The 16,374-nt window shown below is 39.5% G+C and overlaps 1 protein-coding gene across 2 annotated transcripts in view; it reads left to right on the plus strand.

The window, feature by feature from the left end:
• Positions 1 to 16,374, plus strand: part of LOC125450837 (guanine nucleotide-binding protein subunit alpha-14) — a 137,146-nt gene that overhangs the window by 26,826 nt on the left and 93,946 nt on the right. The window contains exon 1 of one of the 2 annotated variants that reach the window (XM_048527156.2): positions 10,843 to 10,936. The exons of the other annotated variant lie outside the window; for it this stretch is intronic. The gene's annotated coding sequence lies outside the window, so the exon portion shown is untranslated. Of the gene's footprint in view, positions 1 to 10,842; positions 10,937 to 16,374 lie in introns of those variants that run through there. 2 annotated transcript variants of the gene reach the window in all.

A 16,374-nucleotide genomic window follows, 5' to 3' on the forward strand; every position in this document is an offset into this window, starting at 1 on the left:
CATTTCTTAGGCTCATACCATCCAGTGTGTACTCCCATATCTTAGTCTTCCTGTAATGCATCACCTCACACTTCTCAGGATTAAATTCCATTTACCATTATCCTGCCTTCTGACAAGCCTGTCAACATTGTCCTGTGGTTAACGCCTTTCCTCCTTGATAGTGTGGTAAACAGCAATGCTGTCTATGAACTTACTCATCACCTCCTACATTCATTTTTTAGATCATTATTGTACATGACAAACAGCAAGGGACCAAGCACCCAACCCTGTGGCATCACTGGAACAGGTTTCCAGTCTCAAAAACAATCTTGATGTCATGGGCTTTAACTCTATTAAACATTCTCCTCTGCAAGACCTTGACAAAAGCCTTACCAAAGCCCATGTAGACTCCATCCGTTGTACAATCTGCATGTCTGGCCACCTCTGAAATACTCAATCAAACCTGTCAGATATGAATTTCCCCCTGACAAAGTCATGCTGACTATCCTTGCTCAAAGCTGTCTCTCCAAGTGGAGATTTAATTCTGTTTATCAGAATTTTTTCCAATATAATTTCTTGACCACTGATGTTAGGTTAGACTTGCTGGCCTCTGGTTGATCTCAACCACCCTCCTTGAGTAATGGGACCGTATTAACTGTTCTCTTGAACCTCTGCATCCAGGAAGTATTTGGTAATTAATGTAAGTACCACTGAAATGTCCTCCGTTGCCTTGAAAGCAGCCTGGGATATATCTGGGACTGGAATGTTATGGATTGAACTACACCAGACCAGACCCCGTGAAAATGTATTAAGAAGGTACCTTAGACCCTAACTTTATCTTATTTTAAAGGTAAACTTAAGATGCTATATTCCAGAAGCAATTCAATTGGTCAAACTATGGGATTTAAAACAAAACGCACTTCATTCATCTGCTATAGTTTAAAATACAACAAAAGAAAGATTAAGTGACTCAGTTTAGATGTAAGTCTGTTGGAATGCTTGACAAAATAATAGTAATTATCACTAATTAACTTCCAATATAGCAACATCCCATAACACCCTTGGCAAAAGGCAAATTTATAAACCGATTGTCTTGTGCACTCCTTCAACCCATAAGGAAAGAACATCAAAAACAATACTGAGAGAGAACAAACTCCAGATTTCTGCTGTAGCAAAGAGAAATGTGGTAGTTTTTCACAATCCCAGCAGCTTCTGCTGAAAGCTAAATCCTAGTTCTGTGGGAGTTCGACTACAACCGATTACACCTGGGTGACTGTCTGTGTGGTTTGCACATTCTTCCCGTGTCTGCATGCGTTTCCTCCGGGTGCCCTGGTCTCTTCCCGTAGTCCAAAGATGTGTGGGTTAGGTGGATTGGCCATGCTAAATTTCCCATAGTGTTCAGAGATATGTAGATTAGGTGGCCTATAGGGGGATGGGTCTGGTTGGGATGAGGGTTGGTGTGGGCTTGTTGGGCCAAAGGGCCTGTTTCCACACTGTTGGGATTCTGTGATCATTCAGGCTGCTTCTATTGTTCCAACATTTCTATTTTAAAAAAAACCTAAGGCCTGTCAAGCTGTTTGCTGTAGTGTTTCTGATAGACTGCTCAGTACCTCTGCCTTAAAACCTCTTTTCAACTAAAAAAGGACCAAATAGCCTTTTAAAGCCAAGCATTGTCACAGGGGACTTATCTCAATTTTAAGCCTGCCAACGCAGCTAATATCCCCTCCAATCAAATATAAATTGTTTACATACATCACAGTTCTCTTCTCTGATTTCTATACCTGTTTCTAATCGTTCTTCTCTTTTGTGAATACAGATACAAAATACTCTTTTAAAATCTCACTTGTGTCTTTAGGCTCCACCCAGCTTGCCACTTGGGTCTGTAAAGGGTCCTTCTCTTCCCCTAGATGTCCTTTTAAACAAAAAATGCTCAGTGCTTTTGATTTGACTTTATTTTACCTGTCAGTGACCTTTTTCATTTCCCTCTTTGCTTTCCTAATTTTTAAAGTAATTCCTGACCATTCTTACACATTTCTGGGGCTTCTGGTGTTCTCAATCTACTGTAATCTTTATTCTTCACCTATCCCACCCTGTATATTGCTTGATATGCGTGATTCTTTGGAATTTTTGGACACACTCTTCACCTTCACAAGAACTTGTTTGCCATGCACTTTTCACTGCTTCCTTTTTGAAAGATGCCAAATGCTGCAATGTAGGTTTCCAACAAAAATCTGCTCCAAATCCACTTTAGGCAGATCCTGTATTATTATATTAAAACTGGCCTTTCCCCAATTTAGAACCTTTATTTCTGGACCAACTTTGTCCGTCTCCACGATATCTTTAAATTTTATTGAATTACAGCCACACTTGCCAAAATACTCTCCAAATTGGCACTAGCCCAGCTACATTCACCTAAAGTAGGTTCAGCACTGCTCTGTCGCTTTTTGGAACTTTATTTCCTGGCTTAGCAAACCCTCCTGGACGTATTTTAAGGTTTCTGTCTCCTCTGAGCCTTAAACACTGTCTCTCCCAGTTAACACAGGGGAAGTTGAAATCCAGTTTTACTATTACACTTTTTATTTTTGTGCTTCTCTGAAGCTGGCTGATATAACTGCCCTTCTAACTCTTCCTGATTTTGTCGGTCTGCAGTACACTCCCAACAATGTGCACCTTTTTATTTCTATAAGTTCTACCCATGCAACTTCAATGGAAGAGCCTTAAATTTGAGATATTGGTAAAACAAACAAGGGCATGACTTATACAGTTAACAGCAGGGTCTGAGTAGTGTTGTAGAACAGAGACTCTTAGGGTTCAGGTATATAATTCTTTTAAAATTTGTGTCACAGGTAGATTAGGTGATTTAAAGCATTTGGTATGCCTGTCTTCATTGTTCTGTCCTCCTTGAGTATAAGATTGGAATATCATGTTCGATGTTATACAAGATGTTGGTGAGGCCCCCCCGGAGTACTGTGCGCTGTTCTGCCCACCCTGCTATAGCAAGGAAGTTGAAGGGTGACCTTTTAGAGGTTTTTAAATTCACTATGGGTATAGATAAGGTGAACAGCAAAGTTCTTTTCTCTAGGGTGGAGGAGTTGAAAGCTAGGAGGCATATCTTCATGGTGAGAGGAGAAAGAGGCAACTTTTTTTTTAAAGGAGTGATTTGTGTGTGGAATGAACTGCCAGAGGAAGCGGTACATGCAGGCATAGTTACAACATTTAAAAGACAGTTGGGTAAGTATATGAATGAGAGGGGTTTGGAGGGGCTTGAGCCAAGTGTAGGCAAGGGTGTCTGGGGGAACATGTTCAGCGTGAACTAGTTGGACTGAAGGGTCTGTTTCCATGCTGTACGACTCTGATTTATTGCAGTAATTGAGTTCTTGTTCAATATTTAAATAGTCTGTCCTACTTAGATCATCCCTGCCTTATTGAAGATTCTATACCCTGGAATATGGAGCTGTTAGTCCTAACTCTCCCTCCTTGAAGTTGGAACTCTTATCTTCCCTTAATGCAGCTTTAAAGTGGACAAAAACAACTTGCTCACTACCTAGTAATCGACTCATTGCTTTGTATTGATGTCGCTCTTCTTGACCTTCGCGAATTCTGGTGGTGGTTCCTGTGAATTTGGCTGAGCTCAGTTTGGGCCTCTGGTTCTGTAGAAGAGTGACGCTGGGCTCATAATGTGAGCTCTGATTCTGTCTTCACAGGTCCTGCCAGATCTGCTGAGTTTCTCCATCATTCTCTTTTTCAGATTTCCACTATCCAGAGTATTCTGCTTTAATTCAAGGACTCGAGCTAACCCATGCATCCAAGTTGTCTTGGTGTTCAAGCCCTTGAATAGGCCAGTAAAATTCTTAACATAGAAAATTAACCCTATGGCCCGCTTCCACTGTTGAGTTGAACTGAATTCCTGACTACGTCAAGCCCTCATTAGAAATTGGCAAAGAGCAATATCTAAACCAAACCTGATTTTTCAGAATTTCTGCTGCTCTGGCTGATCGGTACGATTGGTCCATCTGTGCTGCTGAGGAAATTCTTGACTGTCACATTAACCTTACGTAGTGTGTCGGAAGATCGATTTAGGGTAATGCAAGCAGTTATGCCCACTGCTTTGGGGGTGGAGGAGTTGTGGGTGGGAAAGGAGGAGGAGGAGGAAATGTATGTGTCGAATTGTGTTCAGAGGTGAATCGTTAGTGAATTGTTTCTTTTTTTGAAATTTAAAACTGATGTCTTGTTTTCAGTATATTAGTACTCCTTGAAGAGACATACTTATATCATCACTATCAAAGTGAGTGAACTGAGTGTCTATAGGACTCCTTTTATCCATCTTATATTAGATCATTTGAAGAATTAGACTGTTAAAGGAAGCATGCTTATCTGTTTGTACAGAATAGTTGGAGTTAAAGACAGCACTGTGGAGCTGGAGGAACACAGCAGGCCAGGCAGCATTAGAGGAGCCGGAAAGTTGACATTTCAGGTCACGACCCTTCTTCTGAACTGTGTTGTCTCTGACTCCAGTGTCTGCAGTTCTTGCTGTCTTGTGGTTGGAGTGAACACATATTGGCTTCTTCAGTACCATAGTTATCCATACCAGGTTTCTAATGTTTTAGGAGATAAAACATTGGATCAAGTTAAAAGACCCTGTTGGAGGTAAACGTGCATCAAAAATTGTTCTTTTGGATGAAGGCAGACACTTTTGTTTTATTATCATGTGGAATTTGGGCATTGCTTTCAAAAGGCATTTGTTCATTACCTTTGAACTGAGTGGTTCTTTAGACCATTTCAGTGGGCACTTAAATGTCAACCACAATTTTGATGGTAGGCCAGGCCAGGTAGGAATGGCAGATACCCTTTGCTAAAGGACATTCCTAAATCGTAGAATCCCTATAGGTGTAGACAGAGGCCATTCAGCCATCGAGTCTACACCAACCCACAGGAGAGTATCTCACCCAGACCCATCCTGTCCCTGTAATCCCACATTTACCATGGCTAATTCACCTAGCTTGTACATCTTTGGATGCAGGTAATTTTAAAAAAATCACTAGCAGTTACCTGGTTGCCATTAGAGTAGCTTTGTTAAGTCTCAATTTTTTAAAAAAATGTTCACATTTCACCCTCTGTCTCGCTTGGGTTTGTACTGTGTTCCAAGTGGCTCAGAATTACGAGCACAGTGACATTATGACTACGTCACTGACTCTGACTGAGCAGCTATCTGTTTGTTTTTAATAATGCTAAGTGTAATGAGCAGGTGTTATGTGCAGGAAGCATAACTATGTTAGCTGGCTGTGTATAGAAATAAAAGTCATGACTATATTAAAAGCCTTAATAGATTAAAGCTCCAATCTTCCTATCTCCCCAGTGCAGCCCCCACTCCCATTGCTGCATTCAACATTACTCTGACCCACTAAGAATGAATGTAATAAGATTTCAATGAAACCGTTTGCGGCATTTTGATTTGAACATTTCTTTCTATATCTGAATAAATATTTGTAATCAAATTGAGGTTTATAACATTAATTGTGCTGTAAAATAGTCTCCTTTGATCCATTTAACTTTTGCAGAATTCTTGTATTTTGTCTTTGTGACAACATACCAAAGTAAATACTTGCATGCTCAATCTTGCCAATATAAACTTGTTTGGTGTGAAAACTACCGTAGCTACGTTTATCCCTCAGTGCTCCTGTAAAAATTTGGCTGCAAGTTTCTCAATTCACAGCAGACAGCAATAGTTAAATGCTTTGTGCAGCGTAGTTTCTGATATTCTGGGACCATGTTGTTTCAATTCTAGGAAGACTGAGATATACTTCAGAGAATGCAGTGTATTGTGATTTCCTGGATGTCCAAACTTTGGACTGCATGCGTGTGTATGTGAGTGGGTTGAAGGAGTGTCTGGAAAGGAGTAGTTTAAATAGTGTATTTTTCTTGAGTTTTTGTATATCAAGGGAATGTATTTGTGTGCATTGGACTGTGGTAGTTTTGTGTGCATAATAAGGATTTGGGAGGATGTGTCAGATATCTCAAAACCATGTCAATGAATGATCAAACACCTTGGAATTTGACAGACTGGTGATAGTCAAAGTGTTAATCATTTTACCACTAATCATTCAAAAATATTTAGTATTACAGCTGCTTTGTTATCATTGCTCACTTATGAGGTAAACTAGATCACAGATAAAAAATGATGAGTAGCTGTTGAACATATTGTGCAGTAAAGCAAATGAATGAAAACTGAGCCCCCAGAAGAGTTATGGGTCCACCCTGAATGTTACATACAATGACACGCTCTCTTTTTAAGCTTAAAATCTAGTTTGGAGAATTTGTATATTGGTTTTAAATCTGGTAAAAGTAGATTCCAGATATTTTTGCTTATTTATTGGCTGTGATTTAAGGAATTTCTTTGAGTAAAGAAATTTGAAAACTGCTTCAAGTATTTCATTTTGGTTAGATGCCCAAAGTATTGGAATAGAAATAATGTTTTGCATGCATTAAGTCTGTTTTAAGTTACTGTGACCTTTCTAATTTTCATTTATAATAGGACTGGTGTGTTGTGCACTTTGTATCTGGACTTTTACTTTAGCATCATTTTAGCAGTGAGGCTGACCCAGGTGAGTGTGAGCTGACTTGACATCATTTTAGAATGGCCTCACCCACTCCGAGAGCCCCTGGACAAATTTTGCACTCACGGATTCTGTCACTTTCTTTCTTGCATACTTGCCCCCTCCCCCCTGACTGCACATTTGCAGAGAATGTTTGGGGAAGAGTCAGGTGGGATAATGATGACCAGTATCTGTAGCAACGTGTCACAATTTCATTAAACGATAGAACTGTGCTGGGTAGTTGCGGGTGTCGTGTTGTAATTGGAATACCTTTTGGATTAACTGCTTGTTCAAATTGCTATTAATCTATTTTGAGAACAGCTGTGTATGTGCTGTGGCGTATTTGTTTGATTTCATAACCTACCCATTTGAAAATGTGCCAGAGCCCTATCGGAATCCAATTGCATTCTTAATATTTACATAAACTAAAAAGAGTGATGTCTAGCAGCTACTTGTGCTTCAGAAGTGCAATTGGAGTCAAATGTATATCTGCATCATTGGTTAAAAATTTCTTTTATCAGTTTAAATCTAGTTGACAGATAAAATAGACTTTCTCTTGAATAAGTAGGTATTTCGTTTGTGGTCACATTGTAGTATGGAAGGATGCATTTCGACTAGTATTAACTCTTGTGGGATATGATGTGAGTACCATGTGATTTGTTCAGAGTAAGTATTAATGGTGCCGTACGTATATGGGAAGCCATTTTGCTCATCCTTTATAGCTTCGTTTACTGCCTTTCTTACAGACTCCTCCTCACCCTTCTGAAAACTTGAATTAATCTGATTTGATTTCACTTTGACTTTAAAGTATTGTTTCCCTTTGTAATTAATAAAAGTAATTCATACAGTCCAAATGACTGGAATCAAAGCCCATTTCCCCTACACCAATCTTTGAGCCACATGTTAATCTCAGTAATTTTATTTACCATTTAACAATTGATTTGTGGTTCAGTTAATGCAAAGATAAATTCACTTGGCTCAGCCCTTTACTTTTCACTCTTAACTGCTTATACTGTCTTACCAGAATCACCACTCACTTCTACCTATGTTGCTGATGCCATGGAACTTCTTGATCTCTTTCTCCCACTGTCCCCGAACACCTTTCACATCAGAGTCAAGTTTTTTTGGCAGCCCGGTGGCTCAGTGGTTAGCACTGCTGCCTCTCAGCACCAGGGACCTGGGTTTGATTCTACCCTCGGGCGACTGTCTGCGGAGTTTGCACATTCTCCCCTTGTCTGCGTGGGTTTCCTCAGATGCTTCGGCTTCCTCCCAGAGTCCAAAGATGTGCAGGTTAGGTAGATTGGCCATACTAAATTGCCCATAGTGCTCAGGGATGTGTAGATTAGGTGGGTTATAGGAATGGGTCTGGGTGGCATACTCTGAGGGTCGGTGTGGACTTGTTGGGCTGAAGGGCCTGTTCACGGTAGGGATACTATGAAAAATTCTACAAAAACCTTTTCCCTGCTTACTGACCAGTTCAAGAGATCTCATTTGAACACCGGTGCTCACTTCCTGGAACAGAGGTGACTTTCCCATTCTCTGTGTCAGTGTTTGTGGCTTTGTCTGCAGCTCGCTCAGAACCAAAGATTTTTGAGCTAAAAAGCTTACTGCAGCTGTGTTTTCCTTGGACCATATGACATCCAGAACACTCCAAGTCCTACAAGTGCAGTACACTATCTGCTCTGTTATCCATTATGGGTTGATTTAGTTTATTATGTTTACTTAATTCATAATTAAACATTGTTATGACTCTGGGACTCTGGGATAGCAAGCCAGTCCAAAGCAGCCTCATTATCACTAGGTTTACAACACTTGTGAACTTGAAACATTTTGTGTCCCTCAAATTGCTCAGTTGTTCCTGACCAGATGTTGCAAAACAGAACGTGAACAGCAAGTTTGTAACTTAAACAAAAATTACCAACTTATTATTAAGAACGTAACTGTCGCAGAACACGAATGAACAAGCCAACCTAATTAATATTTAAAAATCTAAGCCCAATTGTCTTTGATCACAGCCTACCTGCACTCACATGACAGACAGGCAATTAAGGGATAACTTAGAAAAGAGAAGCATAATTTGCCAGTTCAATAACTGAACTCCAGGCCTTCTAGAAATCCTTGGACATATGCTATATTGTAGGTATGCAGACCTGTAGAGACTTTTTACTTATTTCTTACAGATTGGGGATCTTTTCTCAGATCTTTTAACAAGTCAATAAGTGACAAATAAGCAGAGAGTACAACCAAACACCTAGCCCAGTCCAGTGGCTTCCAAAACACAAACTGCCTGCTGCTCAACCCAGTCAAAGTCAGGTCACCTTGTTTTCTTTCTTTTTCAGCATTCTGTATGGTTGGTTTACCAGCACTGGACCTCCCTTCATTGACTATTTCTATATCCAACCAGCTGCCAGTTCCTCAGAATAGCAACATCACAGTGCTGAACTGTCTACAGTGACATTAGAACAGTAATTAACCTGCACGATCTTTCCAGGCCAGTTCCCAACAACAAACATTTGTTCTTTCTTTAAGGCAAGCTGCTGTTTAAAGTTCAATTTTCAACTTCAAATCACAGTTCCATGTCAAAAAGAGAAAAATAAAGATGGTGCTGGTAACAAGTTCTGTTATGGCTAGAGTGAAGTACTCAGTTGCTAATCATCTTTGGCCCATACACCTTGAACTCCTTCATCAATGGCCTTCTCTCCATTGTAGGGTCAGATGTGGGGATGTCCACTGCACAAAACAGGGTTAGAGCAGGGGGTTGGGTCTAAGTGTGATGCTGTTCAGATGGTCAGTATTGAATCAATGGGGCAAATGGTCTGCTTTCGCATTGTAGGGATTCTATGATTCCATGAATATTCAACGTCATTGGCAAATCCTGAAATACTGAAGCAATCTGTGACCAAAATAATCTTACCTGTCCCTTTATAAAACATTTTTGATTTGTTTCCCAAAGCCATAGGTCATAGACCAAGCAGCGACCAGCTGCCTAATCAAACCCCTCTTTCTTGGTCTTGCACTGCTTAATTTTCTCTTGGGCTCTTCCTCTGTGTGCACTTACCCCCCCAGCCCCTACTGTTACTCTCTTTTTTTACTGCACTCTGTCTCTCCATTGCTCTTGTGCTGTTTAATGCACTCTCCATCATTCTTGCAGTGTTTAATTGACAAAGAAGTTTGGAAGATTTGAATGAGGCGATGTTAATTTACAGGTAATTACACTCATTTAGATTCACTTCTTAATGGTATGTATGTAGAAATGGTTCTGCAATCCTATTTTATGGTGCTGAGGAAATTGCCGTGCTGACGCAACTCATTTTATTACACAATACATTAAAGTTACTGCGCTATGGAAATTAATTTGACTAAGATGCACTCAAGATTTTTACGTGCCTTGGTATAAAATAATTTTGAGTTTTGGTGCTGTCTTACTCTGCAAGAGATTCTTTATATTTATTTTTATTGTTTTAGTTTCTAATCATGTGGCATAAATTTTCCTTGACATTTATGTTAACGTGCTATAAATGTAAAGAGTTTAATAGTGTTTGAGTTAAAGGCAGTACTGCTATTTAGAGCATTTCAATCTACATTTAATTGTTTTTGTGGCGCTCTAAAATTTTCTGATCATTAGTCCAAATTCTTAGTCTTTGAGTGCTTGTGTTTAACATCTTGGAGATATATTCATTTCATTGCTTATTTAAATATCTTATAGTTTAGAAAAAGTGATGGAAAGGGTTGGCAGCTAGTGTGCTAGGATGTACGGCCCCTCAATTATATTGAATGTATTTATATTGAATGCAATTTAACATCAGTAACCAGATATAATCCATGTGTAAAAACTGAAAATCATGTGATTGCTTCACAGCAATCCTGCAATGTTATAAATTGGTAGAATAAGCTAATCGGCTATGAATTTTCTATCAAAAATTGTACATCAGTTTATCACTTCAAATAAATTAATATATTTGTGACCTTTAGTGATTGAAGAGGTAATTTTTATGCATAGTTGTCCCACAGTAACGATGGAGTGATTTAAGTGAAATAGAGGCAACTGACTTCCGACACGGATTATACATTTAAAATTCCAACTGTCATTAACTGAAGCAAGAAAAGTCCTTTGGTAGACACATTGCTGACCTCAAACAGGATAGTAGTCATGCTCACATTACTTGAAGGGAAGTTATTCAATCCCTCTACACAAAGGAAGTAATTTGAGTGTGTCTGTATGCACGTGACTCTGTGCTAGCTGTCTACTACAAGGAGGACATTCAGACCATGGATACATTCTTACATTGCCAAAATTTTGGTTTCAAAATCAGCATTTCCAAGCCTGAGATTGTTGCAGCCAGCACCAGGCATATGTAGAAAAGGTAGGTGGAGATTTTAACAGACATTTGGACAGGGCTATGGGCCAAATGCTGGCAAACAGGACTAGTTTAGTTTGGGGAAAACCTGGTTGGCATGGATGAGTTGGATTGAAGGGTCTGTTCTTGTACTCAGTGTAATTATTGACAGCACCCATCTTGAGGCTGTTTTTTAAAAAAATGAATTATTTTTTGGTAATGTGCTGTTAAACAGATGCCACTGTTGTTGAAGGCATCTGTACAAGTGTACAAAGATTTTTTTTCTGCTTATGGCTAGTAGTATGCTATTGATTTTGAAACTGAAGTTAAACTTTTGTTAGACATTGTCCTTGCCAAGTTCTGGCTGTTACAGAAGTCCAATTAAAGCTGCAAAGCACTTTAACCAAAAAGCCTTGAAGTCCTCCATGGGGAACTGGATGTTGATACAAACTCTTAAATAATGAGTTTCTTTATGATTGACAATATTCGTATTAGTTGGGTAATCCATGTCTCAAACAGGATCCCCAAATGGATATTCAGTGGGGAAATTGCAATGACGTGCCGATTAATCCCACTCATACTCTCTCGCTCTTTAATAGGGGAGCTGCCTATGGCCTTCTGGGACTGTGGTGACTTAGCGTTTTAATATCAAGGCAAGCAACATCAACATGGTGGACACAAGAGTCTCAGAAACCTCTGCATTCCAGACCTGCTGCTTTTGAGAAAACTGTGTAGCCAATTGGAGCATGTGGAGACAAGCCTTGAAATTTGGTTTAGTATGGAGCTACTGGATACTGAACATGAATGTCAGATGTGGAAAGGTTCCACCTACAGTGTGAACTACCAGTTCTAATTCTGTAATTATTTCTGCAGCAATCGGAAGATTACACAATTACCCACATCTTGGTTGTACTCAGATGAGTGTTTACCATGGCTGACTTTTAGACAGACAGCTGACTGCAAATGTTTTACATTTACTCGAGCAATTCCCTCTGTATGAGCACTACATCTTGTTAGATCAGTACTTTACTGAGCTTCTCTAATTGCACTTGATAGGTTGTACAGGAAATCTGCTTGTGTTATATTGAACAACTGCATTCAATGGGAAAAACGTTGAATATAGGTTGTCATGTTCTCTGTAGATTCCACCCCCCCCCCCCCCAAGTGCAGCCATTCTATTTTCAGATATAATACATGCAAAATAATCAAACATAATTCCTGATCTGATCTGTTAATGCACATCATATGATTCGTTTGATAGAATATTTGGCTAACAGGTTGGCATTATCAATAGTTTGATGAGCTGCAACTTTTGCAAAATCTAACTGGTTTAAGTTACATCATAAGAGCATGTTTAAGGTAGAATGTTTATAAAGACAGTTCCTGATGGCTGTTTCTGTTCATTTCAAAGGCTTAGCGATTCATGTATGTTCATTTCATTTGCAACAAAGGTAAAATGGAGTAAAATGTCTTTTAATGGCACTCTGCTTATTTGCATCTATTTTTACTGATAACCAAATATTTTGTTTCTTTTTTATGCTCTAGTCATTATTGTAGCTGTTTGTAGTGACTAACACCTTTTTCTTTCCTGATGTTTGCCCACTATCTACGTGGCATACATCAGAAGTGCAATGGAATACATCCTGCTTGTCTGGACAACATGGCTCTTAAGTTATTCAAGAAGTGACACCATTCAAGGCAAATCATTCCACTTGATCGAATACTCCCTTCACTATTGACCTAGTGGCACTTATGCATATAACCCATAAGATGCACTGTACCAACTCACCCAAGCTCCTTGCACAGCACTTTCTAAATTTTTGACCTCTGCCACAAAGGCAACAGATAAATGAGAATACCATCACCTGAAACTTGCCCATGCTGTACTCCATCCAGACTTGGACAAATGTTCCATATGCCGCTGAGTCAATGTCCTGGAATTCACTTCATAACAGCACTAGGAGTACTGACACTCGAGGACAGCAGTGATTCAAGAAGACAACTCCTCACCACCTTCTCCCAGGTAATAAATTCTGGCCAGTGATGTCCACATCCAATGAATGAATGAAATGGAATCTGTGTTTAACACTGATTTGGAGGAAGCAGTCAGTGTGGTCAGGCCATAGAATGCCTCTTCAGTGGGTGCCTTCAACGTCCATCGTTGAGACTGGCTAATTGCAGCACAGCTGACCTGGCTGGCTAAATCTTAAATGTTAGAATGCTCACTAATTTCTCATTTATTTTATTCTTTTTAGCAGTTTTTGGCTTGGAGCTGTGAACTGAGAGCTGAAGGTGACCTTTGGACAGTGGCCAACAGATTTTAATTTTAAAAGGGACAAGGTGTTGTTTGTTTGAGTCAAGCCTGAAAGATAATCACCAGTTGGTTCTTGATCAAAGTGCTGCATAGATATGTCGACACTGGGGCAGGTAGCTTACCTAACTAGATAGCAAATGTTTGGCTGTTAGCTAGCTGAGTGTCTGGGAACTGGTGCCAGTAAATCTAGGAGAGAGTATGATGGTCAAGCAGAGGGAGGGGCTGGAGAATTCAAACTCATTGGATTACTTGAGAAGGAATTTGGCTATTGATGCTGTAGCATGAAGATTTGAAAGTTCTCAGCCATTGTAAGTTCAGAGAATAGAAACTAAAGTATACATATTACCCAATCTTCCTCTGAGTGAATTGTTTACACCTTTAGGTGGCCCTTTTGACATCTACAGAAAATCAAACTAGAAACAATATATACCTGTGGAACAGCACATTATGAAAACTGTTTTCATAATCTGGCTAGTTTAGTAATTTTCTTTTATTTATCCCTTAACAGTAGTTGAATGTCATCTCTTTTCCATGAAAACAAAGTTTATTGGTTTAAATCATAGATGTCAATTAGATTTCTTTAATTTTGCTCTGTGAAAGTTACTGTGTCGTTAATAAATTAAGTCTTTTGTTTAATGTAAAAACCCAGTGTCTAGAACTATTCATTTGCAAAGTCTGGGATTAGTTACTCAATAAGGTCAGTTTGGGAATCATTAGAGTCAATTTTGAGAGTCTTTGTTTCAATTTCACTGCATTGCGAGCATGGGTAGAAAGGTTGATTTGGCTAAGCTGTTTGTCTTTGTCGTAAAATAGATAACACAACTGCTCGTTTGCAATTGTGGCAGGTGTTGAGGGAACCATTTTAAGAAGGAAAATCTTGCTTGATTTCATTCTTGCCAATCTGTGTCACAGGTATGCCTGTGCATGGCAGCATTGGTAGGTCTTGAACTCCACAAAGTCAATCCTATGTTTACATTAAGGCTGCTCTACATTGTGCTGTGTGGTACCACCACAGTGCAAAATGCATTAGATTTAAAGCAAATTAATAGATTTAAAACTGGATACTCCATGAGGTCTCTGTACCTTCAGCAGATTTATATTTGACCACAATGTGAAATGTCATGCCCTGGTATATCCCCCATTCTGCCGCCTACTTCACATGGGATCAGAGATAATAGGGACTGCAGATTCTGGAGAATCTGAGACAACCAGGTGTGGAGCTGGGTGAACACAGCAGCCCAGGCAGCATCTTTGATTTTCTGATGAAGGGTCTCGGCCCGATACATCAGCTTTCCTGCTCCTCTGCTGCTTGGCCTGCTGTGTTCATCCAGTTCTACACCTTGTATCAAATGGGATCACCCTAGTCAATTAAAAATCCACTAAGACATGCTGCAAGCAGTAATAGGCATACAATAAAAGTGAGGTGACAACTTGGTAGTGCAACAACACAGGACTACTTTGAGTTGCTCTATTCCAGTTTGTACATGGCTCAGATAACAATTGAATGATTATCATGTTTTGAGGTCTACTACTTAGTGATACCTGGCTGTATAGAAACTACCTATGTTCGTTCCTGTTTGGACGATGAAGACTGAATCCACCCCTCCTTCCCCAGCCAAGAGAAGAGTCCTCAGCCCCAGCAATGATCAGGCAGCGCAATCCTCTGGACCCTCGCCTTTTGCTGTAGCGAACAGCATCAGCCTCCTCAATGTACTGTTGTGTGTATATATCACTACATTTGCTATTTGCTTTCCCCACTTGAATGAGGTTTTGTACCACAGTGCCATGTTTAGTTAGCTCATCCAGTCTGCAGTCCTCCCTTTAATCCAAAGAGCCTGGAAGGCCCTCTCTTCTTGGACAGTTACAAAGGCCATGATTCCTGCAGTCATGCCTTCTGAGTCCTCCCCAACCTGTGACCAGCCTCTAACCAAATCAGGAGACGCTGTCATCAAGGGGTTGAGTCCTCCTTTGGAATAACGTGTCTAGATAATTGTTCTCTTCCTTGGTTAACATGTAACATTTGTAGTTCAGCTTCCTCATCATAAGCTTTGATCCAAAGCTGCTCAAGTTTCAAATGGGAGATTCCACACCCTGCAGTCACAACATATCACCGGCCCTGCCATCTTTATTGTGTCTCAGCTAATTATATGATTCTGTAATTGCTGAAGTCCTGCATCATCTTGCTCCTGCATAGTATGCTAACTTAGTTTCTGAGGTTTATCAAAATTTTTTCGCTTAATATAATAAATAATGAAACCACTTCTACTAGAATCACTTGTGAGTTAAGTAATTTAAGCTTGTTTGAGAACAATGGAAATCCCTTTTATTTCAATACTTTAAACATAGTCCTCATCAGCAGTTACTCTGAACTTTACTGTGATGGGCACTTTGATTTTTAATTCAAACCTGCATGTTTATCATCACCCTGTTCAGCATATCTCCTTCAGGTCCTCTAGTCTGCTTAATGATTATTTTATGCCTTTCCTGCTATGTCCCAGTTCACTTTCTTTCAAATGCCTGTCTCAAGATCCTCAGTTCACTTGTTTCTCTGGTCAAACAGTTTGTTTGGGAGTTATTCCTTCCAAAATTTATTTAGATTGGAATGGGCAAGCCTTAAACTTTTTTTTAAATGGGGGTGAGTGCGTGTCTATCACAAGTACAGAAACTTTACTCTGTTCTACTTATTGCAATGCAGAGTTTGAGAAATTGCATATGGTGAAGCCTCTTGAGTAGGGCAAGTCTGGCAGCAATCTTCTGATTTCTGTTTTTAATTAACAATGTCATGAGTAGTTGCTTTCCAGTATGTACACGAGTAATTCACTCAGATTTACCTTTTCCATCCTTTTTTAAAATGCAAAATCCAGACCATTTTGTCCAATTTCTGGTAATTATTTGTAGTGTATTTCTCTTGTTCAACCTCTGATAATTTTAGTTTTGATATTTTGAGAATCTAGAGTTCTGTTCTTTTATCGTTCTTGTCGTTGCTGTATTTATTTGCAGAAATTTTTCTTGAAATTGAGAAACTTTAACTCTCCAGCTCAGTAATCCAAGTATGTTAAACACTACGTTTGCCAAAATACCTCTTAAAATGCCACAGGGTGGTGGAAAAGGTAAGTTACAGTTATAACTGATGTCAGATTTCCTATTATAA

Source organism: Stegostoma tigrinum, chromosome 3 (assembly GCF_030684315.1).
Source record: "Stegostoma tigrinum isolate sSteTig4 chromosome 3, sSteTig4.hap1, whole genome shotgun sequence".
NCBI classification, from domain to species: Eukaryota; Metazoa; Chordata; class Chondrichthyes; order Orectolobiformes; family Stegostomatidae; genus Stegostoma; species Stegostoma tigrinum.